Here is a 14139-nt window from a genome sequence, read left to right as displayed (position 1 = left end):
AGGTTCTCAAGTCCTGAATAAGATGTGCAACACTGCCAGGAGGAAAGGCACATGCACTGACCTGACTTCCTGTCCCCAGCCCCCAACACTTGTCTGAGTATCACCCATTTTGCAGCTGGTTACACATTTAAGTACAGAAACATGCCCACTAGTACTCAGCTGTACTGGGTTTGTATGACCAGGTTTAGGTAGCAGAGAACTACGGGGGGCGCTTCCCTGAGGATCCACCAGAAGCTTCCCCTTTGACCAATGCCAGCTGGCTCCAAGACAAATTCACTGCTGGCCAAGGCTGAACCCATCAGTGATGGTGGCAGAGGCACTGGGATAGCATATTTAAGAAGAGAAGGTGAAAAAACTGCACAATAGCAATTGCAGTTGGAGAGAGAGGACATGTGAGAGAAACAGCCCTGCAGACACCAAAGCCAGTTAGAAAGGAAAGGAAGGGGGTGGTGGAGGTGCTCCAGGTACCAAAGCAGAGATTCCCCTGCAGTCCATGGTGCAGACCATGGTATGGCAACTGTGCCCCTGCAGAACATGTGGAGCATATATCCACAGTGGAGCAGAGATCCACCTGCAGCCCATGGAGAATCCCATGTACTTCATGTGATTCATCATTTACTTTCACATCTTCAATTAGAGACTCTTGTCTCAGCAGCACTGGGGCAAAGATGCTTCCTATTCTTACTTCTCTGGTAAAAGTGATCAATAAGCCTGAGTAAACAAATTATTTCTCAAAATGGTTCCAGTCTCAGTCATTGGATCATCTCTTTCCTTTGTTTTTTTGGGGTTTTTTTTTGTTTGTTTGTTTTGTTTTTTGTTTTTCTCAATCAACATTCATGGAGTAGGATAAGGAGAAGAGCAGCACTGAAACAGAGGAAGACAAATGGAAAGAAATTTCAGATCCATCTAACAATGTTGTTTGCCTCTCTTTGCTTGACATCTGTAACAGTGTCTGGGCAACACACTTCTATGATAGAAATATGATGGCAGAAGAGAAATGCAAGGAATAAGCAAAGCATTCCAAGAGAGATGAGGTTTGGTAGATTTGTATGCTTTAAGGTCAGAACAGAGGATTAAAAAATCCCTCCTGGCCTTCTATATGTCACAGGGATTTCATCTTCACCCAGCTATCCTTGTACTCAGCTCAGTGAATTTTCCCTATTAATTTATCTTTTCCTCTTTTTTAGCAAGATATCCAGTCTTGAGTTGAAGGTGATGAAGAGTTAGCATGTCCTACGGGAGTTAGTTTCAGTGTTTGATCACCTTCATTTTTGAAAGGCTGAGCCTAATTTGAATTTGTCTGACATCAGTTTCAGTGTCTTGGTCCTTGCTATGCCTTTCTCTACTAGATTAAAACATTCTGTAGCACCCACATTTTTTTTTCCTAAATGAAGAAAATTATACTGTGTATTGATCAAGTCCCCCCCCAACGCCCTTTAGTCTTTTCAGATAAATTTGAATGATCTTGAAGTCTCATGGCAAGTAATTTTCTCCAACCATCCAAGTCATGTTGCAGACTTTACCTGTATCCAATGCTGCATCATGCTGTGAAAATGTAGATACCAGGAAAAAACAATATTTGTGAACTGGATGCGACAATGCCATATGAGAGAGAAAACCAGTTCACATTACATTGTCTTAGTGTTGTGTTCATACATCTGTGGCCTTTAAGCCCCTTTTTGCTATTGCACCACTTGGGAAATCTGAGCTTCACTTGCACAATGACTTTTATTTCCTTTCCAGATACAGTCCTGTCATCTGAAAGCAAGGTCTGCTGCTCTAAACACCCAAAATAATTTTTTGTGTGCTACATACCTTTGTATGACGGCACGCAGCATTTCTGAGCACTCCATACATTAGTTTGTTACTGCCATTATTATTTGTATCCTCCTAACAATCTTTGTGTATCCACCCTTTTTATCAGTGCATTTACTCCCAGATCATTGATGAAAACACTGAATAAAATGGGGCTTTGTACTGACTTCTCAGAATCCAGTCTGGAACACTCTCATTTGCTGACAATTCCCCGTTGATACAGGCTTTTTGAGGCCTGTCATTTAGTTTTCTCTCAACTCATTTAATCTTTATTTTATTGTTATTTCATAGTGTTAACTCTTTATCAGAAAACCATGAGGTAGTGTTAAGATGTTAGAGATGTCCAAATCTGAAGGCGTCTTTATGAACTAGACTTATAATTCCACATGGGAAAAAAAAAGCAGATTTGTTTGAAAAGCCTATTTTCCTTAAATCTGTGTTGACTAGTGCTAATGGTATTCTTAACGTCTTATTCTTTAGTCACTGGATTCTATGTGAAATTTGCATTCTTTTATTCTGGAATGGTTTCAAAATAACTGCACTACTGTCGCTCAAGTCATCCTGTCTCTTTTGTCCTCAATCCAGCACAACATTAACATTCTTATAAAACTTCTGTTACTCTTCCACCAAGATTTAAAGTAAAGATCTGTGAGCTGAAGACCCTCTCAATCAACTCTTTGACATGAACTGCCAGGGACTATATATTTCAAATGTCTATCCTTAGTGAGTATTGCTCAATATCCATCACAGTCATTAACAAGCTCAAGAAGACCTCGCCATCCTCCATAGTGGAGAAAGAATTACCCTGTTTCAGCCTAAACCACCTGCAACTGGTTCCTAGAAACTCTTCTACATCTGGGACTTCAGTGCACTCTACTGACTTCCCCTCCCACCTTGGAAACACTCCAGTAACTTCCCATCACACCTTGTTAGGGCCACATATGGAACATCTAGAAAAGAGCTGGCATTACATGAACATGATGCAAGTTTTTTAGCACTTCCTCAAAAGAAATGCAAATGAATGCTTTGCTGAGCTGGAATCCAGTAGCAATGGTGCAACGTGGGCAGAAAGAAAGCTGCTCCTCTGAAACACTAAAATGCTTTTTGCCTTGCAGCAGACTGTACCTTCAGCCTGGCCAGCCATCCCTCTGACCTGTAACCCATGACCTCCTCATCCCTCTCCCATCCTTCTGAGTCCTCACATTTGGGCTCTGTATAAATCTCATAGACTTTTGCTAGAAACAATGCCTCAGGCATGAATTACTGATCCATTTTCACTACAGCCAAAACAGCTGCCCAGGCATGTATCAGCTTACCCTTTCATTAACAACAATATCCTTTCCCTGGCCTTAACACTGCAAACTTGCCTGACTCAAATCAGTGCAAAAAGACAAAGGTCACATTCCCTTCCTGTCATTTGGAGTATGTTGTACCTTTCTCTAAATGCTTCTTTTGGTTTCCCCTCCTCTACTTCATGAAACACAGGCTGGTTGTCTTTGCTGTCAAGACTTTTATCGCTTACCCTCCTCTGAGCATCACCTCTGAACACCTAGTGAAAGGTCAGCTCCCATGTCTGATGGACAGTGCTGACAGACACCACCAGATCTGAAATATTTTCAACAGCACCTTTGAGCTTTCTCTGCTAAACTTCTGCAAAGCTCCTTCCCTGCCTTCCTTGAAACTCTCTTTATACTAAAACTCTATTGCTCACAAAGGAATAACAATGACAGCTAGTCCTCAGCTTCTCAGGCATCTGTCTCTCAGGATGAGCAACAATATTACCTCTCTTTTTTCTCTTCACCCACTCATCTCTTCGTCTGAGCCTGCCTTTGTCTCTTGCTTTATATTTCATTAAAATACATAACCTGAGCTTTTTTTTCCCCTGAAATTATAATAATGATTGTATAAGATTTTCAGCCAATGTTCAACACTGATATCTTTCCCAATGCCTCAACTGCTTTGCATGCATTCAGATAGGCATGTTGGGGAGTAATGTTGTCAGATAGGATTGGTTGGGCTGTCAGGGTGCAACTATATTCCTAACTTAAACAGTGCCTGGAGGTGGTCCTGGGAATGGAGGAATAGTCAGCTGTACTGCTAAACAGCTGACTATGCCCAGCCCCAGCACAAGTGTGTAAGCACCCCATGGGAATGGCCATGGGGCAGCTGTCCTCCCTACACAGGAATATTTCTTAGTAAGTTTAGTTTATTTCTCCAGCCATATTCTGACAGGGTTACCCTCCTCTTAGACTTCAACACTTGTCTGTTTCCACACATGACCCTGGAGTTTTGACTTATCAATAACTGTGAAAGGCTAAAAGCAGCTTTATGCAAAGTACCATTCCAGCCCTATTATTCATTCTCTTGTTCCTTAATGACTAGTCACATTTTAAATGTTATAATCAAGTGCTTTATGCCACCAGGTTTTAATCAAGTCAGACATGCTGGAATTATTCTCATCAATGAGTATGTCCTGTGCCTCCTCCTCTCTGCTGACAGTCCTGTGGGAGTGGTGCTCATCAAAGCAAGAGATCATCTTCTCTGTGCATTATTTGCTGCATTAGTTCAATTTGTTTGAAGCATCCTGAACCTGAACTCATCTTGTGGCTGCCACCTTAGCAGTACAGTAACATCCCTGGCCACTCACAGGAACTGCTGGGTACTGAAAGAAGCCACTGTTTGTTATTCCTGACTTTGGAAGCAGTTCTGTGCCAACTCCATTGTACACCAGATCTACAACCCCAGAACTGCCTGGAGTTTTTTTGTTTTGTACTGTGCTCTCCAACCTATTACATGGGAAGGATACGGCTGGAGAAATGTACTCTAGATACATAATGGCTTAGTACATTGATAACTGCATGAAACTGGTACAAAACTATTAAAATATCATCCTAGGCCAGTTACTCCTATAATTTATCTTTAAAAATACCTTGATGATGAGATGAGATGAGATTCCATAAGGGAAGGAGGAGCACAGCATCCCAGTGAATTTACTACCACCTCTCAGTCAGATTACTGCTGGGGTAAAGTTGAGGGGGTTAAGAGGAAAGAGACAGAAAAACATGAGAGATGTGAGACATGATTAAAGCATGGTCTCATCCTAATCACACTAGCAATGCCAAATTTAACTAGTCAAAAACCTCCTTTGATGTGGCAACAGCTCTCAGCAGGAGCAATTCTGCCATAAAGATGTTTCTGTTGAGACAAATTCCCATCTTAAGATTTCAGGTCAAGGTGATCCACAGTGTCTGACATCTCTAAAGGGCAATTTGTCATCCCCCCTGCCAGAAAACCCTGAAATCGCTAAATGCACCAAGCACACTGACAGCTCCACCTTGCCTCTTAACTATCACTTGTCTTAAAGAAGCTCTCATGGCCTGAACTGCAAAAATAAAAAGTCTTCTTTAACAGCCTCAAGCACACAAATAAAGCATAGTTTTGGCTCTGTCTCTCAAGAAGCCCTGTTTTAAGAGTTCAGACCTGTGATTACTTGAAGCAAGTGTGCTTTCAAAATGGAAATCTCTAGTCCAAGATCAACAGGGGAACAATTGGAAATAAAATCAGCTCCTAGCCCTAAGAAAGTGCACTCCATGAAAGAGCCTGATTGGATTTAATAGGGGGATGTGGGCATTAACAGCTTCCAAAACATCTCAGTTTCTGGTTTGAATGAAGGATGCTTTTGAACTTTGGTATGGTTAGATTTGCCATCCACTGATGTTATCTAGTTAGTCCTTTCCATGAATAGCAGTATCTGATAGATCAGCATCCTGCTTGGTTCAGAAGGGCACTCAGGAAGAGAAAAAGACTTCAGAAAATGAGTCCTAGGTTTGACTGTGTCTCAAAACAGCTCAGTCAAGGTAAATGGGGGAAGTTCATTGTACTGCTGAAAAATCTCAAACTTCCTTTCAAACAGTACTGCAAATATTTTTCCTGCAAAGAAAGTTTCTGTAAAGCCACTGTATCTGACACATAGTGACAGGGCAGGCCCACGACAGGCACACTGTGAGCAAGGCCATGCAAATAATATCAGACAAATCTTTCAAAGCACTCCAAACCTCACCAGGGCAACCACAGACTAGTAGTGTCATCATGTTTTCCATTCATTATCCTGCCTCAAGTGAAGCAATTGGATTCCCATCCTTCCTCCCATGTTGCTTCCAGAGAGTACTATCCCATGCAACCTTTTCCTATTGCAATCTGTAAGGTTTCACACAGTACCTCCTACAAAACTGAGATGCTGACATTAACTCCTGCAGCCTACACACACCTCTCCTTCTTACTGACTGCCACTCTCGTCAGCATAAAAAAACTGGGTGTAGAAATCTGTACTTACAACAGAGTGTGTGGTTCTTCTTGACAAAAACCAATAAAATAGCTAACAGGGGCTATGCATGACAGGTTGAGTTGCCTGTCATGACAGCTGTCCATGGAAAATAGAGATGTCAGCCCAGCTCTGAAAACCTGCACCTCTCACAGTCCACACCAGGTGTGGAGAATGTGAAGATGGAGGTAGATTTAGAGAAGTAGCCACGGAGAGCTAAAGAGAGGAAAAGCAAAACCTTTACCTAAGAGCTAACCTCTCCTTCTGTGTAAAACAGAAAAGGCTGAGCTAGTGCTTTTGGGTTTTTGGTTGGTTTTTTTTTTTTTTTTACCTTTAATTATGCATCATCAGTGACAAGCTCATGTGGAGCTAAAAGCTGGATCTGAGCATGAAGCTAATTTTTGGAGCTATTGGCTGTTCACTACCAGGAATAAAAATGATTCCTTGTCTTCCTAGATTTGGTTTAAGGAACAAAACCTCTTTGTCTCTCCCTCCATATTAGCTGCCTACAGACAGCTCCATTTTCCATTTGTGCATTTAATTATCCCTTCCTATGTGAGCTACTTTACATTTGTGCTTATTGAATCTCAGTTTATTGATTTCGGCGCCTTTCTTGAATTCATCATAGTCCGACTCAGGGCTAATCCTATTCTCCAATGCATTGGCAATTGCTTCCAGCTTTGTGTTGCATATGAATTTGATTAGCATACTCTCCATTCTGGTCTCCAGTGAAAATGTTAATGAAAACATCGAGCAGAATCAGATCTAGAGCACATACACACAGGGCTCCATGCGCCACTGGCTAACCTGACTCTAAACCTTTAATAATACCCAATTCTTCTGGGGTATGGACGGTCAGCTTAACAACACTTGGCTAAGTGATTTGCAACATTTCAACTGAGTTTATATGCTGCAGGAACAACTAACAAACCTGGATCAAATGTAGGGGGGTGGGTGAAGAAAGTAGCATTTGAATTGGGAAGGTTTGAAAGTTGGACATTTACTGAGAGTTAGAGCTCAATCTAAGGATTCCATAAAATTTGAAATTTCAGCTTCAAAAAACAAAAACCTGAGAAGGCACACTTATATTTTTGGCAAGTTGACTGCTATCTCAAGCTTAATCTCACTGGTGTGGCTCTTCTCACATATTTTAAAATGATGCCAAATGGCAAAGTAGGCTGGTTCTACTGTGAATCCAACTTTCCAGAAATAAAAGGATTTAGGATTTAAGGGTTAGCTCATCTCATTAATCAAATCATTCATTGTGGCCAAAATATATTGGAATGGACATGAACATAATTGCTTTCATATTCTAATTTACTGAATATGAAACAGAATTTCCCATTTTTATCAGCTGAATTAAGATGTTTACCTCCATGACCATTTCTTAGCCATAAAGCTTAGGAATTTTTTTTATTTTCCTTTTGGGGGTGAGTGGTGTGTGTGAAGACTACACATTATTTTACATCTTAGTTCCCTCCCCACATGGGTTAGTTATTGAGCCAGGCATTCAACAGTGTTGAAGTTTAATATAGCAGTGCTATGTTCCCTCTTGTTTTCAAGTTTAGTTTTGCCACTCACTTTCCTCTGCTCTCTCTCTCCTGCCTTGGAAGATGAGGCATTACAATGTACCTTACTTAGCCTCCTCTTTTCCAACATAGTAGAATCTCAGCACCCATCAGAAGACTCCCAAACACTAAGCGCTGGTGGCAGTAAGGAAGCAAGATACACAGAGGGTAAAGTTATTCTGTTTATAATGAGATTAATCTTTCTGACAACTACCAGACGTGCCCTGGAAGGGCTGACTTTTTCCTGGCTCAGAAAAGATGCATCCAAAGAGTGCAGTTTTGGCCTCTGGAACGTATCAGATGGCACAGTGTTTTTAAAAAGTTTCCGAACTCTTTTCCAATCCTGCCCTCATATTTCTGCGTTAACTGTTTCTCCCAGAATTGTGCTGATGCAGGACTTCATCACTCTATATCTTATATATATATATATATATATATATATATATATAAGTATCACTCTTACTATACCTCTTGCAGCAGCTCTTTGTACCATGCAGTAATGTTCAGAGAAAAATACTGAACATTTACATCCAAAGCCAGGTTAATTTTCATTATCAGCAGTGCATGCTTGGATCTGTGATACCATAACATGGCAACTCATTTCTGAGGGAGGCTCACAAGTGGCTCTAAGTAAGTATAAATAGAACGATGATGACATAAATTTTGTTCTACTTGAGCAAACGGTCTTTCTGACCTAAAAAGTGAAAAGTTCTATTCCAAATTTGAAAAGTTGCCCTGGAAACCAGATGTAGATTGTGCCACCAAGTATGATGCATCACTGCATCATTTTTCCTGTTCTTATCATTCTTTTTAGCTAAGATAGAACTGCAACCTGTTTCTGGCCTTCTCTTATTTGCCTTCACTCTCTGTTGAAAATTCTATATATTTTACTTATAAATATTTCATTAAATATTTAATCCATCTATATATAATTTATGAGAAATTATAGAATGTCTGCTAATAAAGAGCATTACTCAGATATCAACTCACACTCCTTTCGCAATTTCATGTGATGAAAATCTCTCATTTAGGAAACTCTATTGACAGTGACAACGACCTCTTTAGTCTGCAGAGGGCCACTGTGGCTAAAGCTGGTCTGATATCACTGTATTAGAGCAGAAGAAGGTTTTCTCAAACACTACCACATTCAGCAGGCCTGGGCAAAGTCAGCTGATTCCTGCTCTTACCTGAAGTTGAAGCAAGGGAAAAATGCATTAAGTACTTGCATAAATTTAATGTCTCAATATATCCAGAAACAGCACCTGGGATGTCATTCACTCAAAAACCATCCAAGATGTGTTTAGCATCATGTTGAGTAGATGGAAACAGGTGTTAACCTGTACAGGCTCCATTTTCCAAAGGAACAGATGGCTTGGAATACGCTTGTCCTTTCTCATTTTTCAGTCATCTCATCGACTACTTCGCTCTTCCACTCTGCAAAACTCTTAAGCCCAGGAGGAAATTCTCTGAGCTGCTACAGAGAGGCTTTTATTGCACTTTCACTTAAGAGACTCTCTATGACCCTATTTATAACATACCCATGTTCTGAATAGGGTAGCAAGGGAAAGAAAAGCTATTGTCTGAATTGCAGAGTGGAAATGGAAGCACAGACAAAGCTCCTGAAAAGACTTAAATGATGCCTAATGATGGGGGTAATCACAAAGCACTATTCTCAAAGGCACATGCCTAACTAATCCTCATTGATTTAATTGAAAGGTGAGCAACCAATGGAGGGGTTTTAGCATTTCACTGTGTATCTATCTGCATCATGAAATGCCTGAATACCTCTGGAAATCTGGCCCTTGGCCTCTATCCCATTTTAAGAAAGGGAAGTAAGCAACTAGAGAAGTAAATCTGAGGCGTTTGGATGCCTCAGTATACAAGTCTTGTCTGAAAAACAAGCGTAAACTCTGTCTTTATTTAAAAATACTAACATAAGTAGTTTATGTGGAAGTTCCAGGACTATTAATTGATCTGCTTGACCTCATCACCCTGCTCATGAATTCATCCTTCTCATTTTCTGCAGACTCTTGAGCTGGGTACTATTTACACTGTTTAGATTAGGCTTTAATGAGTACCAAAAGCTTTGCATTTTCCTAATGAGAATTGAAGTAAATTTGAAAACTACAGGCTTTGTTTAAGCAAGAAAAATGTGAATCTGGGAGAATTCAAACCAAGCTATAACTGAAATACTGACCTATATAAAAGCCAATGATGAAATATGAACACGACTGAAAAGCATTCCTGCAAGATACAGCCAGCTTTAACCAAACAATCTCCTGTAGAATCAGTAGCTATGCATGTGCAAGTATTATACACTTAGTAGCGCACAGAATTCACCTCTTACTGTTTTACAGTAAGTAAAATAAATATCAATTTAAATTTGTAAAAAATAGATGTGAGGAAATCAAGCGATTTCATATAGGTGGAACCGCAGATAACTGAAAATTTAGATGTGTAACTCTTCAGTGGTCCTTCCATGAAGAAATGAGCCTGAGAAAGAATAGAAGAGACTACAAAAAGGGACTAATTCACTGTTATGGAATTAAAATAACACTCCCTGGCATCTTATCAGCTGATCTGGAAAATCTAGGGCAATCCTTCACCATTACTTGGTTTGTGTCCTTGACCTCTCTTATCTCTTTGTGCTGTTATAAGCTCTGCTGGACTTGTGTCTTCTAGTAGAACAAGCAAGTTGGTGAGAATGAGGGCAGAAAATTAGTTAGATACATTATAAAGCAAAATCTCCCAACATTTAAAAAAAAAAAGTTTCCCTGTTTGCAAATTCTCTGAGTGTGGGCTCCACAGTGTGCGGACTGGTGAGTTTATGTCCCTTCTCTTCTAAAAACCCCCTTCGGCCTCCAGGGGAAAGGACACCACCATCTCCTTTCACAGCTTCCCATCATACAATTTTTTTTGTAGTTGTACATTTCCACCTCTCCCAATCCATTTGCCTCTTCTGTCACAATCTATCTGTATACCAGCATTATCCACAAGCCTCACAAGGTAACAGAACATAATCACTTTTATGTGCTTGCCTGCCTTAATCGCTGGAAGAGTTCCCTGCAATCACTCTCCGGGGAGTTCATTTGTTAGATCATTCCCCATTTGGAAGAGCTGTATTTAATGTTTATTCTATGGAAGAGATCACTGGCAGGTCTTTCCAAGTCCTGCTCCAGTTGTTGGAATCTGTGTGAAAAGGAGCTGACTGCAGCCCTTTTGCTGGGAAAAAACCCAAAAAGCAGCATTGCTTTTTCAATAATTTCATTGTTGCTTTAACATGAAGAGAATAAACTAGGCAGAATGGGTCAATTTCAAGATTACTCCTCTATAGAGCGAAAGGTTTTAAACAGATCTGTTCTGGCATCAAGTGACACGAGCAATTTTCAGGTTATTGATCTCTTCTCAGCATAATTTCTTTGTGATTATTTTACCTCTCCATTCTTGCATCATCGCTCCTCCATAAGGACCCTCCAAAGGAGTGGGGATCTATTCCTCTTTTCTATCATATGCATTCCAGTTTACCTTCCATGATTGCAGAAATGATACTCAGTGAGCACCAGAAGTTTGGAGACAGAATTATGGAAGGAATAAAAGAAGTTTTTACGTGAACTGTTCATTTTCTACTTCCCCAGCCATAAGTGAAACTACCATGCCAAATTCATGCTGATAAAACTTTTAGATCCCACTATGAGCAAATTCGATAAAAGCCTGTGACATCAGCTTCACACAGTACCAATCTGTTCTAATCTTTCCCAACAACTGCACTAAAGCACCAACAGCAGTCCCACCCTCACAAATGCTCACAGCAGTACTGCTCTGAATGTGTAGCTGCCCAGTGCAGACAGAGCTGCCCTACAAGAAAAGCACAGGCAAGGCAGGAAAAGATGACCTCACAAAGACCTAAAATAACCTTTCTGTAATTAAAAAAATTATTTCAGAGCGAGTCCTAAAGCTATATCTTCTACTAGGTTCAATCTCTGCTCACTACAGAAGAGATCAATGATTTTATCTGGCTGTTCCCATGTCAGCTCACATAAGATGGTCTTGGAAAGACCTCAAGTAGAAGACCCCACAAATCACAGAATATCTCTGCCATTGCTGCACCACCCTCCCCATGAAAAGTCTTTCCTAGTGTCCCATCTGAACTTCCCAAGCTTATGGCTGTTGCCGGTGTTATACTGTCTACGCTACATATAAAAAATTGGTTCTTAGAAATTATGCATGAAGTGCCATAGGCTTCTAGCTCACCTTTTAACACCCTCTTCTCTACACTAAATAAGCTAAGATTCTTTCAACCTGTTTTAACAGGACATATAACATAGGTCACAATTATCTTAGTAGTTGTCTCCACTAGTCCCTCCCCAGTTTCTCCATATACTTCCCGAATTGTTGAGGCTCAAACACAACACAGATTCCCTCTAGATCACTAAGGGAGGTGAAGAGTTCTACAGGAGTCAGCTCTCATCCTGAAGACATCACTGGTGTAACTGGGCTACAACAGGAATAGCATGCCCAGGAGGTTAAGGGAAGCGCTTCCTTCCAACAACTATGTGAAACTGCACACAAGTGTGAACCTCTTTGTAAGATTCTGTGCTTGGTAGGGAACCTTTCCTGATGCCTGAGAGTTTCCTACTATGATGCACTTATCTTTTGAGCTCTATAACACTGGATCTTAAAGGGCAGCATCACTTTGCAAGTGGCTTGCTTTTGTCAGAGGTAAGGATGGGGTTCAAGCAAACTGAAGCAGAGGAAAGCCTGGAGCTTGGAGTTCCCATGTCCATGATAGATGTTATTTCCCTTAGGCTTTTGAGCCAATGGAGAGAAAGCTGCCTTACCTACTCCCTTGAGTGATCTTCACTGGAAGTGGATGTTGGATCAAGCAGTGCAAGGAAGACAGCTCACAGCTGTCAGTACAAGAGGAGCTGTGTGCATGCTGTTTCGCTGGGAGGTCAAGCAGAGAAGACTCCACACCCTCACTATGAGAAATGAGGGATGGCGACGTATTGCAACTACAAGTTTCTGCTGCTGGCATCTTGGGGACTTATTTTTCCCTTCCTGTATCCCATCCACCAGTAGAAAAAAAGATGGCCAGCACTATGTTGTAGCATGGGAAAATAAACACCTTCGTGGATTTTGTGCAACATGATGGGTTTGCAGTATGAGGGGCAGGCAAGCATATTGAGTAAGTTAATTTTCTTATAGCCTCCCTACCTCACTGGTTAAGTTGCTGTCAAATAGAAGCCTCTCTCCTCCTGTTGCTCTAAAGAAGCTATGAGACATGCAGATTGTTTTGAAGTTCACACTGTGAACAGTAAAGCAGAATGAATGCACATGTTGCACATGCTACTGTGGACATTAAAATAATTTTCTCGCCGCAAGATTGTCTGTTTATGAGGGCTGCCTTTCCCAGGAAAGACAATGAAGCCAGAGTACATTTTGGAAAGCTCTGCCTTAGTCAAATGAACCTAATTTTGCAGACATGGGGCAGCATCTGAGAAAATATCTCCTACCCTTCAGGAAAAGACCAGTCCCAATTCTCCTACAATTCAGTGATCTATACACCAAAAAAGAAGGGTTGTTTAAATACATAACACCCCACCCTCCATCCCCACATAAACCTTAATTACACACCTCTACAGTGCCTGGATATGCTGAGTTCAGGGGAAAAGCCTTCAACCTTTAGAGACAGCCTGAGAAGGGCTTCCAGCTTAGGATGGAAGATCAGTCAGAAAGCATATTTACATCATCCTGGGAACCTGGTACTGCCAATTTCAAGAAGTCACACAAAAACTTTTAAATTTGCAATGATTAAGTAACGCTCCACACTTTTGTGGGATCTCAATGTACTGCGTCATTTGACATTTCTCCTTGAGGCAGATATATTGCCTGGCATTCTCTGCAATGCAAAATGAGTGGGCCACAGACTCACAAGATTTGGCTAAGATCATACCAGAGCCTTTTCATTTATTTTCAGGAAGTTCTTTTCTCAAGCATCTCCCATAACAGTATGCACAAAGCCTGCCGTAACAGGCTTCTGACCTACAGTAGGCTTTTGTTGCTGTCATTTTGGGCAACAAATACACAGAACAGAAAGTAAAGAGCAATTCTCCCTGTTCAAGATGAAGAAGACCAAACCTGCCATTGCACAGATGTGGTAGAGTCAGTAGTGGTAAACATAAGGACAGATCCAGAGCTGAGAGTACTTAGGAAATAATACAGATCCTGCACGCTACTGCACTGCACCCTCAGGTATTTCCAAAACCAAAAAGGACAACCAAGAAGGATGCTGGGCAAAAAACCTCAAGAGGATGCCTCCAAACAGAATTTCTATGATTCTGCAAAGTTCATGTTCAAAACCAGGAATGATAAGCAGGAACAGCTGAGTCCCTAGGAGGCTTTGGGTAAAGGCCATATTTCTTCACTTAGCATTTC

General features: G+C 40.9%; 1 protein-coding gene and 1 long non-coding RNA gene across 4 annotated transcripts in view; both read right to left on the bottom strand.

Moving 5' to 3' along the window:
* Positions 1-13766, bottom strand: part of LOC147654352 (uncharacterized) — a 55270-nt gene extending 41504 nt beyond the window's left edge. The window contains exons 1-2 of one of the 2 annotated variants that reach the window (XR_015284984.1): positions 8695-13766; positions 4745-4830 (exon numbers count right to left, since the gene is read on the bottom strand). This is a non-coding gene — a long non-coding RNA (uncharacterized LOC147654352). Of the gene's footprint in view, positions 1-4744; positions 4831-8694 lie in introns of those variants that run through there. The other variant, XR_015284985.1, reaches the window with a different exon arrangement.
* LSAMP (limbic system associated membrane protein) overlaps positions 1-14139 on the bottom strand; it is a 977049-nt gene that overhangs the window by 432172 nt on the left and 530738 nt on the right. The window lies entirely within an intron of this gene.

This window comes from Cyanistes caeruleus, chromosome 3 (assembly GCF_971803275.1).
Source record: "Cyanistes caeruleus chromosome 3, bCyaCae1.hap1.1, whole genome shotgun sequence".
Lineage (NCBI taxonomy): Eukaryota > Metazoa > Chordata > Aves > Passeriformes > Paridae > Cyanistes > Cyanistes caeruleus.
This window is presented reverse-complemented; position numbering and strand designations above follow the sequence as displayed.